Source organism: Dromiciops gliroides, chromosome 4 (assembly GCF_019393635.1).
Source record: "Dromiciops gliroides isolate mDroGli1 chromosome 4, mDroGli1.pri, whole genome shotgun sequence".
In the NCBI taxonomy this organism is placed as follows: domain Eukaryota; kingdom Metazoa; phylum Chordata; class Mammalia; order Microbiotheria; family Microbiotheriidae; genus Dromiciops; species Dromiciops gliroides.
In genome coordinates this window covers 446,168,104-446,186,136 of record NC_057864.1, presented here as the reverse complement: position 1 = coordinate 446,186,136, position 18,033 = coordinate 446,168,104, and positions in this window count along the sequence as shown.

Below are 18,033 nucleotides of genomic sequence, written 5' to 3'. Positions count from 1 at the left end.
TCCATACCAGTACATGAGGACTTCCAATATTTATTTGCTTTTACCTGGAAAAATAGACAGTGGACCTGGACTAGACTCCCACAGGGATTTGTAGACAGTCCCACATTATTTTCCCAAATTTTACAGCAGGATCTGGCCTCTATTACCTTTAAAGCCTCCACACTAGTACAATATGTTGATGACTTACTTTTGGCCTCTCCTAATGCTGAAATTTGTCAGGAAGATAGCCGTCACTTACTGCTGGAGCTGCACAAGAGAGGACACAAGGTTTCCAAGACAAAGGTACAATGGTGTTTGCCCCAGGTAGAATATTTAGGATTTATTTTGGCTGCTGGAACTCGCTCTGTCTCTTCTAAGCGAGTCCAGGCCATTCAACAACTCTCTGCCCCCACTACTAAGAGGCAGTTGAGAGCCATTCTAGGAGCAGCCGGGTACTGTAGACAATGGATACCCTCTTTTGGTGAAATTACTAAACCCCTCATAGCTCTTACAAAAAGTTCTGTTCCAGACAGTTTACAGTTGGATCCCCAGCATCTCTCAGCCATAAAAGAATTAAAACGGGCCTTGTTATCAGCACCTGCCCTAGGACTGCCAGATTATAGTAAGCCTTTCACTCTCTTTGTGCATGAACAAAGGGGGGTGGCTTCTGGAGTCCTGACTCAGTCACTGGGGCCTAACCAGCGTCCTATAGCCTACTATTCAATTCAGCTGGACCCTGTAGCGGCTGGAGTGCCACCTTGCCTTAGAGCAGTGGCGGCCACAGCGCTTTTGGTAGAAAAAGCCTCTGATTTGGTCCTAGGTAACCCTCTAACTGTGCAATGCCCTCATGAAGTGGAGGCTCTCTTACTACGTCACAGGACACAAGCCTTTTCAGATCAAAGGCTGGCTAAGTATGAAATAACCCTGTTAGGTAATGAGAATATCACTTTAAAACGCTGCACAGTTCTTAATCCAGCAACACTACTCCCTAATTTACCATTCTCGGGGGAACCGTTGCATGACTGTGCTTCTTTAGTTGATATGGCTGAAAAACCCCGTGATGATCTTTTTGATACACCTTTAGAAAATCCTGATCTTGTCCTCTATACAGATGGTTCCTCATTTATGAGAGAGGGAACCCGTTTTACTGGAGCTGCTGTAGTTTCTGATTATGACACCCTCTGGGCAGCTTCTCTGCCTTGCCATTTTAGTGCACAGGCTGCTGAACTTGTGGCTCTTACACAGGCCTGTAATATAGCCAAAGGTAAGAGTGCCACTATTTTTACTGACTCGAAATATGGCTTTGGCATATGCCACTTTATTGGTATGATTTGGCGTCAACGAGGCTTTCTAACATCCTCGGGCAAGGCTATTGCCAATGGGGACCTTATCAAGGACCTCTTAGATGCCCTGAAACTGCCTTCTTCCCTAGCTGTTGTACATTGCCCTGCCCACACAGGGAATAGTGATCCTGTTTCAAAGGGAAATGCACGAGCCGATTCTGCAGCCAAGCTTGCTGCATTAGAAGCTCCTGAACATGTATTTAACCTTTCACCTTCTGAGGATATTCCTTCCAACCTAACCTATGACGATTCTGAAGTAGAAAAGTGGAAAAAGAAATTTAAGGCGAAACAGATCAATGGCATCTGGGTGTCTCCGGAAGGTAAGCCATTTCTTCCCCGGAAATTCTACCACCAGGTATGCCTCTCTGTTCACAGAAAAGGCCATTTTGGTACACAAGGCATTGTAGACTCTATTAAGAGAACCTGGATAGCACCAGGTGTGACTAATACAGCATCTCGAATCTGCTCGGGCTGCTCCACATGTCAGTCTTATAATCAGTATGCTTTTAAGGCCAAAGCTTATGGAGGGCGTCCTCTAGCATATACACCTTTTGAGCACTTATAAATTGATTATATTACTATGCCAAAAGCAGGACATTATAAATTTTGCCTTGTTATAGTTGATCAGCTCACTCGGTGGGTGGAGGCCTTTCCCAGCCCCCGAGCCACAGCTGCCTTTGTTGCCAAAATTCTCCTTAAAGAGATAGTACCTCGTTTTGGCCCACCAGCCCGCATCGATTCTGACAAAGGCACACATTTCACTGATTCGATTTTATCCCAAATCTACTCTTTCTTGGGAGTGACTCCAAAATTCCACACGCCCTACCATCCACAAAGTTCAGGCCAAGTTGAACGTATGAATAAAGAGCTTAAGAGTATGATTGGCAAATTATGTACTGAAACCCATTTGAAATGGCCTGATGTTCTACCATTGGCATTATTCTATCTACGAAGTAGACCAAGAGGAGAACTTCATATATCTCCTTATGAAATGCTTTTTGGTCACCCTCCTATCCAAGCTAAAACTTTTTCCCCAGTTTATACATCACTGGTGGGAGGTGATACTTCTGTTGCTTCCTATATACAGGAATTACAAACCAGGCTACGTGAACTCCATGAGGCAGGAGCTGTGGTCCAGGCAGGACCATTAGACTTTTCATTGCATAACTTCAACCCAGGAGATAAAATATATGTAAAGAATTTTCAGAGAACCAGTGGAACTCAACCTGCCTGGGAAGGACCTTTTCAGGTATTATTGACAACTCCTACCGCCATTAAAATTGGTGAAAAAGACTCATGGATTCATTGCTCTCATATAAAGCCTGCACCATTCATAGGTGAAGAGATTTCAGATAGACCTGAGGTAGACGCTAAAGAGGTAAAAACCCTAACGATAGCAACTGTTAAAGAGCAAAGAAAGTTCAGAGGAAACAGGAAGTTCCCATTTAAGAATCCCACTGATCAGTTAAATGCTTTGGGACTCAGTCTTCGTAAAGTATCAGGAGACGGAAATTGCCTTTTTAGGGCTTTAGCAGACCAGCTAGAAGGTCACTGTAGAAATCATCTCAGACACAGACAAGAAGCTGCTTCTTATATGATTAACCATAGACAAGAGTTTGAGTCTTTTATAGTAAATGACTCCCCTTTTGAAGAATATGTTGATGAATTAAAGAAATTTGGAAAGTGGGGAGGAAATGATACAATTGTAGCATTTGCTAAGCAGCATCAGCTGAATGTTGTGGTTCATCAATTAAATCAGCCTTTATTGAGAATCAGTGGCACAGACAAAACTGATGCTAGAGAACTCCACATTTTCTACCATAAAGAACATTATGACAGCATTAGAAAGATCAATGACAATTCAGAAACCCCTGCCACTTTGGCATGCAGAGAATTGGGGAACCAGTTAAAACAATGTGGCATACCCCAAACTCTAGCAGCTTAAATACCTTAAAATTTAACAAGCATTTCCTTCCACAGGCAAAAGCACTGAAGCACATGGCCTAGTTTTCTGGCCCACCTCAATTTCTCCCACCCTTTTCCCTACCCTATACCTATTTTTTTTTTTTTTTATCCTTTTTGCTTTTTGTTTTGTTTTGACTTTTGAAAGGCACTGAAAAGACCTGGAATTCACCACACCTTTAAATTCTTTAAGAGCACAAAAGGGTGCTTAGCGAATCTTTTGCCTTTTATTTTTGGTTTTTGGTTTTGCTTTGTTTTTTTTTTTTTTACTTTTGTTTCTTTTGCTTTTCTTTAAAAACCCGATTTTGTAAACTAAGTGACTTTTCAAAGGCATTTTAAGTATATGCTATTGAATATTGAATCTTGCTTATTGAAGTCTTATTTCTTTTTGATGAATTAATCACCACTTTAAGTATCTGCTACTGTTATACTAGAGAATTCATGTATAAGATGATGTGGTCTAATTGCTAAAAGAAGATTATGTAATAATGTCTAAAAGAAGATTATGTAACAATGTCTAATATAATCAGCTATTTACATTCGTTTATTATTTATATGTCATTATACTCTGGGTATGGTTTGGAATTATTGTATATATCACTAATATATTCTCAGTTATGCAGCATAGCACACATTTTTACCATCATATTGTCTTTGGTGAAATTAATGAGATTTCAGAAATATGGAAACTTATCATTTCAGAGACTAACTTGCTGTGAACTCTGATGCAGGCCCTGGAGAGAATATATGTGCAACAAAAGGAGAGACAGGTATACATAAGTCCATGGTTTGCTTATGATGGTGACTATGTAGAGCACAATTACTAGGCACAGTCCAGTATTCATCCTCTCTCCCTCCTAATTTAACCTAATTTAACTGAACTTATTTATCTTTTTATCTCACTCAGTTGAATTCACCTGTGGCCTAGCACAATCACTGGCTGTCTCAGAACCATGAGATATGGTATGATAACCTTTCCATAACATTTTCAGGTGTCATGAACACATACTAAATTTGGCTTTGATCCAGACACATGGTGGTAAAAAGTGTTACACATTGCATAACTACCTCAACCCTCTATTACAAGTCTAACCATATAAAGGAGGGAATGTAATGGAATTTATTAATTTGATCATTGACAATGCTATGCTAAGGTTTTAAAAATACAGCAATTCAAACAGTTAAAGAAGATAATCCAGCTTTCCAGACCAGAGTCCAGAATCCAGTTTTCCAGACCAGAATCCAGTTTCCTCCTGATGACATCTTACCACTTCAAGAAGACAAGAGAACTCAGAGACTTTATATGAACTGTTTTGCTTTATTAGCTTTTACTATCTCCTTTCTGTTATATACTATCTGTAACATGTACTCTCTGCAGAGGCTCTCCCTTTGCAAGACTAATGTCAAAGCGTCGGTTCATGAGGAAAGAAAAAAAATCGCCCCTCTGGACAAAACTTTCCTCTCTTCCTTTTCTGTATTGTTGTTCGCATATTATTAGTCAGCAAAGGTTATTATATTCTTTTTACTGTTCCATCAAGGAAACATTCCATTTCTTGAGGAAGCAAAGGGGGGAAATGTAGTAAAATATGAAAGTTTTTAACAGTCGGTTAGGATAACTGAAGGACGCCAGTTTTTCAAGGACCACCCTTTTGGGGAGGAGATGAACAGTCCGCCTGCTGCGCATGTCAGACTGCCTGCCGGGTGCAGTCCGCCTGCTGCGCATGTCAGACTGCCTGCCGGGGTTTTTTTTTGACTTCCGGGGTGGAGAGAACGGAAGAGGCCTTTTTGCCTGCTTGGCGGGACTCCTGGCGGCGCAGCACAGACGGTCTCCCTCACTCCAAAGGTGGCCTTTTTTGGTTTGGTGAGTTTTTATAAGAAATATAGACTAAGCCTAGATTTAAGACGATTTCTACTGTATTTCTACTTTCCTATCCTTCTAATCAACAACACCTTATATACAATAAAGGCTCTATCTAGAAAACCAGAAGCTTCCATTTACTAGTCTGGGAGATAAATTAAGGGAAAAGTTAAGTAGGGGAGATTTATGATCTAATATCCAATTTTAAATTTCACACTTAGAAAGAATGGGTTCCAAGGTAGAAAGAGAGGCAATTGTCCACTGCCTATGGAACTGGTTAGGAAATTATGTAACTTTGGGTCCTTGTGTGTCACAAACTGAGCTAAGCACTTTACAAATATCTCATTTGATCCTCACAAGAACCTTGGAAGGTAGGTACTATTAATATCCTCCATTTATATTTGGGGAAACTAAGGTAAAGAGAGGTTAAATGACTTACCCAGGGTCATTATTATCGTGTTAGGAAAGTAAGGAAGCATATATTACATTGAGGAAGACTTCTATTTAAGGTAAAAAAAAAAGATTGAAAGAAATGGGGTGATGTGTAATTATAATGATCAAGCTTGACCCCAAAGAAAAGAGATAATGCACTCCTTGAACTGCTCCCTTTATGGAGGTGGAGAACTGTGAGAAAAATCACTTCAATAACTTCTGGAACTCAGTGTTGGTGATGTGTCAAAGGTTCATTTATTGTCATTCTCATAAGAATGGGCCACCCCTCATCCATCTTGTGGAATCACCACCAAAATGGAGGCTCACAGCCCTTTGATCTCCTAGTCCCTAATGCAACTGACCCCTCCCCTTTTTCATCATTATTCTGATTACTCAAAGGTTACAATCTATGCACAAAAACTAGCTAATCAGAATGCAGTATTTCTTAGCCAATGGGGGAGGTGATACAGGGACAAGTCTTTAATTCCTCCCTTATATGGACACAGCTCAGGAGCAGATCTAATTGTGACCAGCCTAGGGTTTCTCTGAATCATGTGATTTTGTTTGGGGGAGGGGAGGAGAAGGAGAAGCAGACCTTTTCCTTAAACAGGTCCGGATTGAGAGGAGATCAATCCCCATTTCCTCAAAAGGACCATGGGTATGCACCATTGCATTTACTATCAGTTTTGATTTATAGTGTTTTGTTTTGCTGAACTGCTTTTTTTTCCTTTCTCTTTTATCTTTTGTTACAAGAGATTGCTCTCTGAGAAAGGGATAGAGGAAAGAATATATTTGGAAATGAAAGTGACACTAAAAAAAATCAATATTTTAAATTCTCTATCAAAATGGTTAAACAATTTCAGTACTAAGAGATGCCAATTATTTAGGAAATAAACTTATTTGGTTAAACAAAAAATTTTGTATAAAGAAAGTGTGACAATAATGGAGTTACTTCATTTTCCATGTCATTTGGTTACTTTAAAATCATGTAGGATAAAATAATATGTTTACATCTAATCATTCTTCCTAATGCGAGTTTTAATGTTTTTGTTTATTAGAAAGGTGAACAGTCTTTGTTCACTTTTATTCACCTACTGTGAGATTTAATATTGACTATAAGAGCATTAAACTCCCCCTTTAACTTTTCCCTTCATATATCTCCCAGACCAGTAAGAAAAGAAATCTCTGAGCTTTTAATCAGTGAGGGATTAGCCTTTATTGTTTAGATAACAAACAAGTGATACCAATTAGGGAAATAGGAAAGTAGAAATACAAATGAATAATCTTAGATCTAAGCTTAGTCTATATTGTTTTATAAAACTCACCAAATCCCAAAACTGCCTGCCAGACTGAGAACCAGAGCCGATTACCAGAACGCTAAACTGAGAAGCCAGAGTGTGTGAGACAGAGAGCCAACTTCCGTTCCCACTCTCAGTTTTAAGTTGGCATCCTGGAAGTACGGGTGTGCTTGGCCACGCTCTCTGGGCAGCAGCAGGCGTATGGGTGTTCGTCATGGTCTCCTCCCCAAAAGGGTGGTCCTTCAAAAGCCGCTTCAGTAGTATGCATTCGACTCTCAAATGATTAAGCTAAAACTTCCGTTTTTTTTTTTACCACACTACACATTGCTGGGTGAAGAGTGGTAAGATATCTAAAAATCTTTAACAGAGTTCCTATAATTTGGTGACAGCTAGGTGGCCCAGTGGATAAAGCACAGGCCCTGGATTCAGGAGGACCTGAGTTCAAATCTGGCCTCAGACAATTAACACTTACTAGCTATGTGACCCTGGGCAAGTTCCTTAACCCTCATTGCCCTGACCAAAAAAAAGAAAGAGAAAGAAAGAAAGAAAGAAAGAAAGAAAGAAAGAAAGAAAGAAAGAAAGAAAGAAAGAAAGAAAGAAAGAAAGAAAGAAAGAAAGAAAGAAAGAAGAAAGAAAGAAAGAAAGAGAGAGAGAATGAATATAATTTAAAAGACAATATAAAATATTTGGGAATCTGCCTGCCAAGACAAACACAGGAACTCTATGAACACAATTATAAAACACTTTTCATACAAATAAAATCAAATCTAAATAATTGGAAAAATATCAGTTGCTCACGGACAGACCAAGATAATATAATAAAAATGACAATTCTACCTAAATTAACTTACTTATTCAGTGCCATGCCAATCAGACTACCTAAAAATTACTTTTTAGAACTAGAAGAAATAATAACAATTCATCTGGAAGAACAAAAGGTCAAGAATATCAAGGGAACTAATGAAAAAAAATACAGAGGAAAGTGGGCTAGCCGTACCAAATCTGAAGCTATACTATAAAGGGGGAGTCATCAAAACTATCTGGTATTGGCTAATAAATAGAGTGGTGGATCACTGGGATAGGTTAGGCACAGGAGAAACAGTAGTAAATGACTATACCTACTGTTTGATAAACCCAAAGACTCCAGCTTCTGGGATAAAAACTCACCATTTGACAAAAATTTCTGGGGAAACTGGAAGATAGTATGGCAGAAACTAGGCATAGACCATCTTAAACCATATACCAAAATAAGGTAAAAATGGGTACTTTATTTATTTATTTATTTATTTATTTTGATTCATGGAATTTTTTTTTTCCAAATTACATGTTAAAAACAAACTTTGACATCAATTTTTTAAAAACTTTGTGTTCCAACCTCTTCTCCTCCCTCCCTCCCCACCCCCCAAGAACTAAAGCAATTCAATACAAGCTATGAATGAGCAGTCATGTAAAACAACCCCACATCAGCCAGATTGTGAAAGAAAACAGACAAAAACAAAACTTCAGATTAAGGAACTATCAAAAAAAATGCTTCATTCTGTTTTCAGATACCATCAGTTCTTTCTCCATAGATGGATTGCAATTATCATAAGTCTTTCAGGGTTATCTTGGATCTTTGCATTGCTGAAAATAACCAAGTCATTCACAGCAAATCATCTTACATTATTGCTGTTATTTTGTATACAGTACATTTCACTCTGCATCAGTTCATGTACATTTTTCCAGGTTTTTTTGATAGTATCCTGCTCATCATTTTTTTTTTTGTTTCTGATAAGTTAACTAACAAAAATAATTATGTTTCAATCTGCATTCAAGTACCATAAGTTCTCTCTCTGTAGATGGACCACATCTTTCACAAGACCTTCGGAGTTGTCTTGGATCATTGCACTGCTGAAAACAACTGAGTTATTCACAGCAGAACATCTCACAATATTACTGTTATTTTGTATACAGTACATTCCACTCTGCATCAGCTCATGCAGATCCCTCCAAGTCTCTCTGATAGTATCCTGCTCATAATTTTTCTCATAGTAAATTACATTTACATAGTACTTTAAAGAGAGATTTCCCTATAATAAGCTCATAAGGTTGATCACTGCAACAACAGCAATAGATAACCTTTATATAGCACCTTAAACTTGTCAAAGAATTTTCTTCACAACAGCCCAGCAAAATAAGCACTATACATTTTGCCATCATCATCATTAATTAGTCAATCATCAAACAAACATCACCCATCAATCCTCATCCTCAGTCAATCCTCATCATTGTCAATCCTCCTCCTCATCAATCAGTCCTCCTCATCAATCAGTCCTCCTCATCAGTCAATCCTCATCTTTCTCCAATCATCATCAATCCATCAATCAATCCATCTTCATCATCCTACATTGCTCCTACCTCTGCTTCAAAATTTTTTTCACAATTACTATTGTTAGCTGTTTCCCTCCATCCTATTCCCTTCCCATGATATTTATTCTATTTTCTATCTTCTTTTACCCCATCCCTCCTCGAAAATGTTTTGCCTCTGAGTGTCCCCTCCCCTGGTCTGCCCTCCCTTCTTTCACCCCTCCCTCCTTATCTCCTTCCTCTCCTACTTTTCTGTCGGGTAGGATAGATTACTCCACCCAATCGAGTTCCTATGTTATTCCCTCCGTGAGCCAACTCTGATGAGATTAGGGTCTTTGAGCTAATTCTGTTGAGTGTAAGGTTCATTCACTTCCCTATTCTTCCCCCATCTCTCCCCCCATTCCTTAAACCCTTTCCTGCTTCTTTCATGTGAGATTTCACCCCATTCTACCTCTCCCCTTTCCCCTCCCCGAGTGCATTCCTCTCTCCTCTCAATTTTACACTAAAGATGTCATCATGGGGCATCTAGGTGACACAATGGACAAAGAACCTGCCCTGGACTCAGGAGAACCCAAGCCCCAATCTGGCCTCAGTCAGACATGAGGCACTCACCAATCCCGAACCTCCCCCCCCCCCCAAAAAAAAAAAAGATAAACAAAAAATAAATGCTTTACAGATATCATCCCTTCATAATCAATTCCCACCTGTTCCCTCTGTCTAAATTTATTCCTATCATCTGCCCTAATACTCAGAAAGCTCTTATGATTTAGACATATCATCTTCCCATGTAGGAATGTAAACAGTTTAACCTTTTAACATCTCTCATGATTTCTTTTTATTGTTTACTTTTTTATTCTTCTCTAGGGTCTTGCATTTGAAAGTCAAATTTTCTATTCAGTTCAGGTCTTTTCATCACAAATACCTGAAAGTCCTCTTTTTCATTGAAGTCCCATTTTTTCCCCTGAAAGATTATACACAGTTTTGCTGGATAGGTGATTTTTGGTTGTAATCTCAATTCCTTTGCCCTCTGGAATATCATATTCCATGCCCTCCAACCCTCTAATGTAGAAACTGCTAGATCCTGTGCTATCCTGACCATGGCTCCACAGTATTTGAATTTCTTCTTTCTGGCTGCTTGCAATATTTTCTCCTTGATCTGGAAGCTCTGGAATTTGGCTATAATGTTCCTGGAAGTTTTCATTTTGGGATATTTTTCAGGAAGTGATTGATGGATTCTTTCAATTTCTATTTTACCTTATGCTTCTAGAATATCGGGGCAAATTTCCCTGACAATCTCTTAGAAGATGATGTCTAAAATCTTATTTTGATCATGGTTTTCAGGTAGTCCAATAATTTTCGAATTATCTCTCCTGGATCCATTTTCCAGGTCAGCAGTTTTTTCCAAGAAGATATTTCACATTGCCCTCTATTTTTTTATTCATTTGGATTTGCTTTATTGTGTCTTGGTTTCTCATAAAGTCACTAGCTTCCATTTGTTCAATCTTAATTCTTAGGCAATTCTTAGAGCTTTCATATCTCCTTTTCCATTTGGCTTTTACGATGACAATAAACATATTTCTGTATTAGTCATGTCATGAAAGAAGAATCAGAACAAAAGGGAAAAACCTCAAAAAAGAAAAAAAACAAAAGAGTAGAAACAGTATGGTTCAGTCTGCATCCTGATTCCACAGGTTTTGTTTGGCTTTTCAAACTGCTAACTTTTTTCTCATGACTTTCCTGCATCACTCTTATTTCTCTTTCCATTTTTTCCTCTACCTCTCTTACTTTGTCTTCAAAGTCCTTTATGAGTGCCTCTGTGGCCTGAGACCAATTCATATTTTTCTTGGAAGCTTTAGATGTAAGGACCCTGACATTGCTAATGTAAAGAATTAATTGTTATTTGAGGTTTTTATGCCTCAGCACACACTGACACGGTGCTCCACCCACTGGTTGTAGCCATTGCCATTGCGCTGGCACCTCACATCATCACCACTCACCGACGCCTACATGGGTCTGGCAAAATTATAATGATTGGAAGCCTATATCAGATTGCTTGCTGCCTTGGGGAGGGGGGAGGGAAGGGAGGGAGAAAAATTTGGAATTAGAAATCTCATAAAAACAATGTTGAAAACTATCTTTACATGTAACTGGAAAATAATAAAATAATTTTATGATTAAAAAAAAAAAGAACGAATATAGCCAGTCTGAGATTTTGTGAATTCTTGTAGGGAAAGAAACATAGACTTTATAACTCATGCATTTCCATTACCTACTTATTAATTAGGTAAAATGAATGTTTGTGTTAAGATTATATATGTAAATTTTTTTCCTCTAGAGAACAGTGACTTGGTATTGACTAAGTGATGTGGGAATATATCATAGTCCTGAGTCAAGGTTACTTATCAATACTGGAAGAGAAGGCTCTCTCCTTCCAAAGGTACCTTATTTAGTCACTTCATGCTTGAAAGAACTTTGGGGAAGTTAGTGATTTCCAATTATAAATTGTAAGACCACATATTTGCTTTAGCACAATCCAAAATTTCAAATGAGAAAAAAAACCTTCAAAGTTCTCCTTCACTGATGTTTCTGTTTAATAGTCTAATGAAATAACATTTATCCTGAGAATTCAGAGCAATCCTGCTAAGGCATAAAGAAATGAAACAATTTTTTTAAAAACAGTTGGTATGTCATAGAAGAAGGAACCCTGGATTTGGTATCAGTACATCTAGATGGGAGTACAAAACCTACTTTTTTTTTTTAATTAGCTTAGTGAATTTGGCTTTGAGAGCTTTGTTCTCTCCATGTCTCAATTTCTTCATCTGTCTACCTCATAGGATGGTTATGAAGATTATTAGATTATAAGCTCCATGAGGGCAGGGATTGTCTTTTGCCTCTTTTTGTTGCACTAGGGTTTAGCACAGTGAGGGCATGTAGTAGGCAGTTAATAAATGCCTACTAATTGATTGATCTAGTGAGATACTATATATATGTTTGTATATATCATATATGCATATGTATATATGCATATACAAACATAAATGCTCTTTTATGGGCCAGAATAAACTCAGGTTCAAATTCCGGAAACTTTTAATAATAATTTACTGATCTAGAGCAGCAAGTATGTGGCCCAATGGCTAGAGTAACCAGATGTGGAATGAAGAGAATCTAAATTAAAATGTAGACTCAGATACTTACTAGTTCTGTGACCTCAGAGAAATCACTTACCTTCTCTCAACCTTAGATTTCTCATTGATAAAATGGGAAGCTATAAAATATGTAAAGTGGGAATAAGAGTAGTACCTGCCTTCTAGTATTGTTGTGAGGATCTAATAAGATAATATACCTCAAGGTCTTTGTAAACCATGTAAATATTGGCTATTATTATCTTGGCTCTGTCTCTTACCTGGTCTGAAAACTAGGAATTTCTGACAACTTGTATCTAGGATTTTAAAATTTTAATTTGGTTATGGAAGTAAACTTTATTTTTAAGGTCTCCTACAAACACCAGCTATCCTCCTCATTAAATCCGATCTTTAAAAACAGTTCAATAAAACAATATAAAGAGTGATCCAGGAGTAGGTTTTCTGTGCTAGAAGATCCAGGCAAAGAATGTCATTGAAATAGTAAACATTTAATCAGGACAGAAAGGAATATTAAAGTAACAAAAATAGTATCACGCTCATTCCCAAATGAGGTCAGTATCCTTCCCCTTCCCCCTCAGAGTAGCTCAGGATTCAGTCTCCTAACTCAGGACTCTACCCTAGAGTCAGTGTCTTTTTGTCACTGGGGGGTATTTTTGGATGATTATTCTGGGGTTGAAGACTTCAGGGGAGGGGTAAGTCTGTAACTAGGGTAGCCTGCTTTATGTGCCTAGGCTGCTCTCCCTCCCATGCCTCCCATCCTCACTATCTCTGCTTGGATCCTCAGCTTGCCTGTCTTCTTGTGACATTTATTACTCATTCACTGGGTGGTCTTTCTCTCCAGCTCCCTCACCAAGAGGAGGGCCAGAGCAAAACCTTCTCTAAAGCTGGAGGGAAAATTTCTTCACTCCCTTCCAGCTAGTGAGTCTCTCCCCTTCCAAATTCTTCTCCACCCTTCCCTGAAGGGGAAAAATGTGCCTGAGCCAGTCCCTTGAGAAGTCAGATCCTGCCCCATATTTTGTAACTGCACTTTGCTGTATTAACGTGAGCTACTATTTTCCCTAACAACATCTAACCTGGGCAGCTAGGTGGCGCAGTGGATAGAGCACCAGCCCTGGAGTCAGGAGGACCTGAGTTCAAATCCGACCTCACACACTTAACACTTACTAGCTGTGTGACCCTGGGCAAGTCACTTAATCCCAATTGCCTCACTAAAATACAAAAAACAAAAAAACATCTGACCCACCATTAGGTGCCATGACCATCAACTTCTTCCTTTTGAAGGACAGCAGAGACAAGATTGGGACCATATTTATCTAATTTTGTAATCCAGGAGTTAGCATGGTAGAGAGAAAAAAAGTATGCTGCTTCTGAACTCAGAGGACCTGGGTTCAAATTCCAGTTCTACCCCTAACTTCCCCCATTTCCCAGGTAGGTCACCTATCCTTACTTTCGTCAACTGTAAAATAAGAGATCTGAACTAGATGAACCTCTAAGAGCTTCTCCAGCTCTGAATTGGTGAGGCCTTGTCTTAGCTAAACTGTGTAATTCTTACTCACAGCTTGTTGTGAGTTTGCTCTCAGCAAACCTTTGCAAAAGTTCCCTGCAAATGCTGGTGCTCTGTACGTAGTTGGTATTTGGTGACTTGTTCTATTTGGAATGAGCAAAGAAAAGAAATAATGGTGTCTTTAAGATGTTTGGAAAATCAAGAAGGTTTTGTTTTGTTAATGTCGCTTTAAACAAAGATTTTAAAGTTGATCACCAAGTAGCTATGGCTAGGGACAGTAAGATTGGATTGGAGTCCGATATTCTGGATTCAAACTTGGGATTCTGTTACTAGCCTCCTGTATGACCTTAATGAAGTCACTGAACATCTATAGGTCTTTGGGAGATCTTGAAATCTTAACTTGATAAAGCTTGAGATCTTTGTAGTACCACCTCTCCAACTAATCTCCACAATTTCCCTACCTTCTTGGTTGGGGAGGGGAAGGAAGTCAGAAGTGGAACCCTCTGCCCAGAAACTCTACTTTCATTATCCTTGTCCCCTTCTCCCAAATCAATGACTTCACAGTGAGTTCAGAGTTTCAGAAAAATAAAAAAAGGAGTTTATTTTCACCAAAAGGCTCGAGACCAAAAATAATAGAATTCTTACTGTAGCAAATAGAAAGTCAATAAGGTGGCCACTGAAGAAAGAAATGGTGGTGGGCCAATGGAGGAGATATTTTGAGTCATATGACATATAACCTACAGTTTAGGTGTCTGACTCCACACAGAATAGAGATACCAACAGATCCTTTGCCTTACATGAGAAATGTTTGGGATGAATGAAATGTCCATACTTCTTAATTGTTTTCGATCTTCTCCCACCAGTTCCTACTACAGTGATTTCCATACAAAAGGAAGTCAATAAATGGTTGCTGAGGCATTTGGCAAATGGTTGTTAAATAAACGAATGTTTTTCTCCAATATACTGTGTAACAAGAGCCCTATATAACATCTATCACTAGACCATAGTTTTGTTTACTATGTGCCAACCCCTATAGGAGGCAGGTATAGTGGATAAAGTAATGAGAATCTACGATTCTCAGGTTGGGAAGACCTGGGTTTGAGTCCTATCTCCAACACCAACCTGGTGACCCTGACCAAGTCTGAACTTCAGATTGCTCATCTATAAAATGAGGGCATTAATCTCAATGACCTCTGAGGCCCTTTCCAAACCTAAATCTATAATCCTGTGATAAATAATGTGCATCCTGTATAACATGGAACTATGCTAGGCACTCTGCTATGGAAAACCTATAATGTAGGTGCTATCCCCTAATGTCAACATTGTGATAGGGCTCTTTTATTGACATAGAGATTCATAATAAAGACACCAGTGATAACAATTGTTGTTGAGTCATTTCAGTTGTGTCTGATTCTTTGTGACCCTATTTGGGGCAAACATACTAGAATGGTTTGCCATTTCCTTCTCGTGCTCTTTTTACACATGAGGAAACCGAGGCAAGCAGGGTTAAATGACTTGCCCAGGGTTAAATGACTGGAGGACTAATCTGTGGCCTTTTGACTCACTGGCTATCTGACTGCTATTAACTTAGTATGGGCTGTTTAAAAATTTCTCCACACTGCTCCCAAATTGATAAGCAAAAATTAAGAAGCCTCTTAACTAAATAATCAAAGCAGGGTTTATTTATGAGATATAATTTAAACATAAAAATACAGGGAAATAAAATCTTTCTAATTTCAGCCCAAAGGTAGGGTCCCCAAATCAAAATAAATTTCCACATTGGTTAGATGGCATTATGAGACAAGAGAAGTAGGCGGTCAGTGTTTGTGCATGTTGGTTATGGACACGGAGATGGTGAGCAACAGAACAGGCCAGAAGATTCAAATGTTAACAAAACAAACCCCAGCACAAATACAGAAAGAAGGCATACAACAGAACATGCTAAGTTTAACTCCAAAACTGTGTGGGGAGTGGAATTCTGAATCTGCCAGGAAGAATGCCATCATTCTAAGAACTTGTTTAATTAGTGCCCCAAAAGGCATTAGCTATATCTGACAGCACAACTCTTCAAATAAGAAGGTGCAATGGAAAGAGAAGACTGGAGGCCTGGGTCCAAGGCTTGACTCAGCTACTTACTAGTTCCCTGACTATGGGCAAATCATTTAAATCTCTACCTCAGTTTCCTTGTATATGAAAAGAGAATGCAAAAGAGCTTTGTTAATGTCTAAGTGTTATGTAAATAGAAACCATTTGATTATGAATTCAGTAATGGAGACATACTTTAGTAGTCACTCAGGCAACAATTATTAAGCACTCAGTAGAAGTCAGGCACAGTGCTAAGTGTTAGGGATACAAGAAAGTTAAAAAAAAGTAAAAAAAACCCAAACCACCCACATTTGGTAATGCCTGTGGTAGCTTTTTTTCTATCCTAGGTTGTTTTTTTTTTCTTTGGGGGGGTGGGGTGGGGAGCAGACAGCTAATTTCAGTCTTCCTGGTAAATAACCAGGAAATACTTCTTCCATAACAATAAGTTGCAAACTCTTTTGATTCCAGGTCTGCCATGGTGTATATGCAGATGTCATATTGCCTTGCAACACTATGGCATCAGTGATATCTACCCAAGACTTGGTAAGCATCATAGATGACTCCATTTGATGATTTGAGAGGTCAGTCCTTTCTGTTGATGACTGCACAATTTTTGAGTTTCAATTAGCCTTTCCAGTTCATATGACCCAACAAGACAGCACTTCATTGTGAACATACTACAAGAAAACTATGATACCAGCAAGTCCCTTAACCTCTTAGTCCTCTTTTTTCTCATGTATAAAATGGAAAAAAAAATACCTACAGTACTAATGTCATAAGATTGTGAAATTCAAATAAAATCATGTATGAAAAGCCCTTTGTAAACTTAAAAAAAAAACACCAAACTTAACAGGGCAGCTAGGTGGTACAGTGGATAAAACCCTGGCCTTGGATTCAGGAGGTCCTGAGTTCAAATCCGGATTCAAACACTTGACACTTACTAGCTGGGTGACCCTGGGCAGGTCACTTAACCCTCATTGCCCTGGGGGAAAAATACCTAACTCTTATTCCTTTATATATTTTTTGTGTATGTGACACTCTCTTTTATTAATTTATTTTTTATTCCATTTTCAGTTCCAAATTCTCTCCCTTGGCTCTCTCTCCCACCTGTTGAGAAGGCAAGAAATATGATGCCCATTATACATATGAAATCATCTTTGTGAACTTTCAAGCATTAGAAAAATATAAATTATTATCTGCCCATTGAAATACTTTGTCTAGTAAAATATAAGCCCTTGAGGTCAGGAGCTATTTCTTTCTTGCCTTGTATCCCCAGTGCCTAGTGGAGTACCTGGAACAAATGCTTAAAAATTGTCTGGTGAATTGAATGAAAAACAAAACTTGGCTATACTCTTCTTGGGCTTAGTTGTGAGTAGCAACAATGTTGTGACTTTCCAATTGTTTTAACTAAGATGACAAATTGTCCTGGTGGCATCTAAGAGCAGAGTTAAAATATCGCTACCTACAGGCAGTTAGGTGGCACAGTAGATAGAATGCTGGGTCTAGAGTCAGGAAAACGAAATTTTGAATCCAGCATTAGATACTGACTAACTTATCTGCTGGGTCACCCTGGGCAAGCCACTTAGCCTCTGTCTCAGTTTTTCTCATCTGTAAAAGGGGGATGATAATAATAGCACTTACCTCCCAGGTGGGTTGTGAGGATCAAATGAGATATTTGTAAATCACTTTGCACTAAATAATAATAATAATAATAATAAAGCACAATGCACTATATAATAATAATTGTTATTATTACTTCATAGCACTACTGTGAGGGAAATACTTTGTAAACCTGAAGACCTATATAAATGTTAGCTTTTATTATTGTTGTTATTCAAAGTACAGCTCAGAGTTATCATAGAATCCTTGATTTGGAGTGGGAAGGGATCTTTGGGATCATCAAGTCTGGCCCTCTTCATTTTAAAGCTATGGAAACTGATGAGAACTGCTCCCCAGTTCTCTCTGGTTTACATTTATTAGTGTCAATTCATTAATACTAATTAAGCAGCTCTTTGAAACCAGATAGAGCATCAAGGAAAGATACTGTTGAGAACTTAACCTGCTTTCATCTCAACATTCAAAT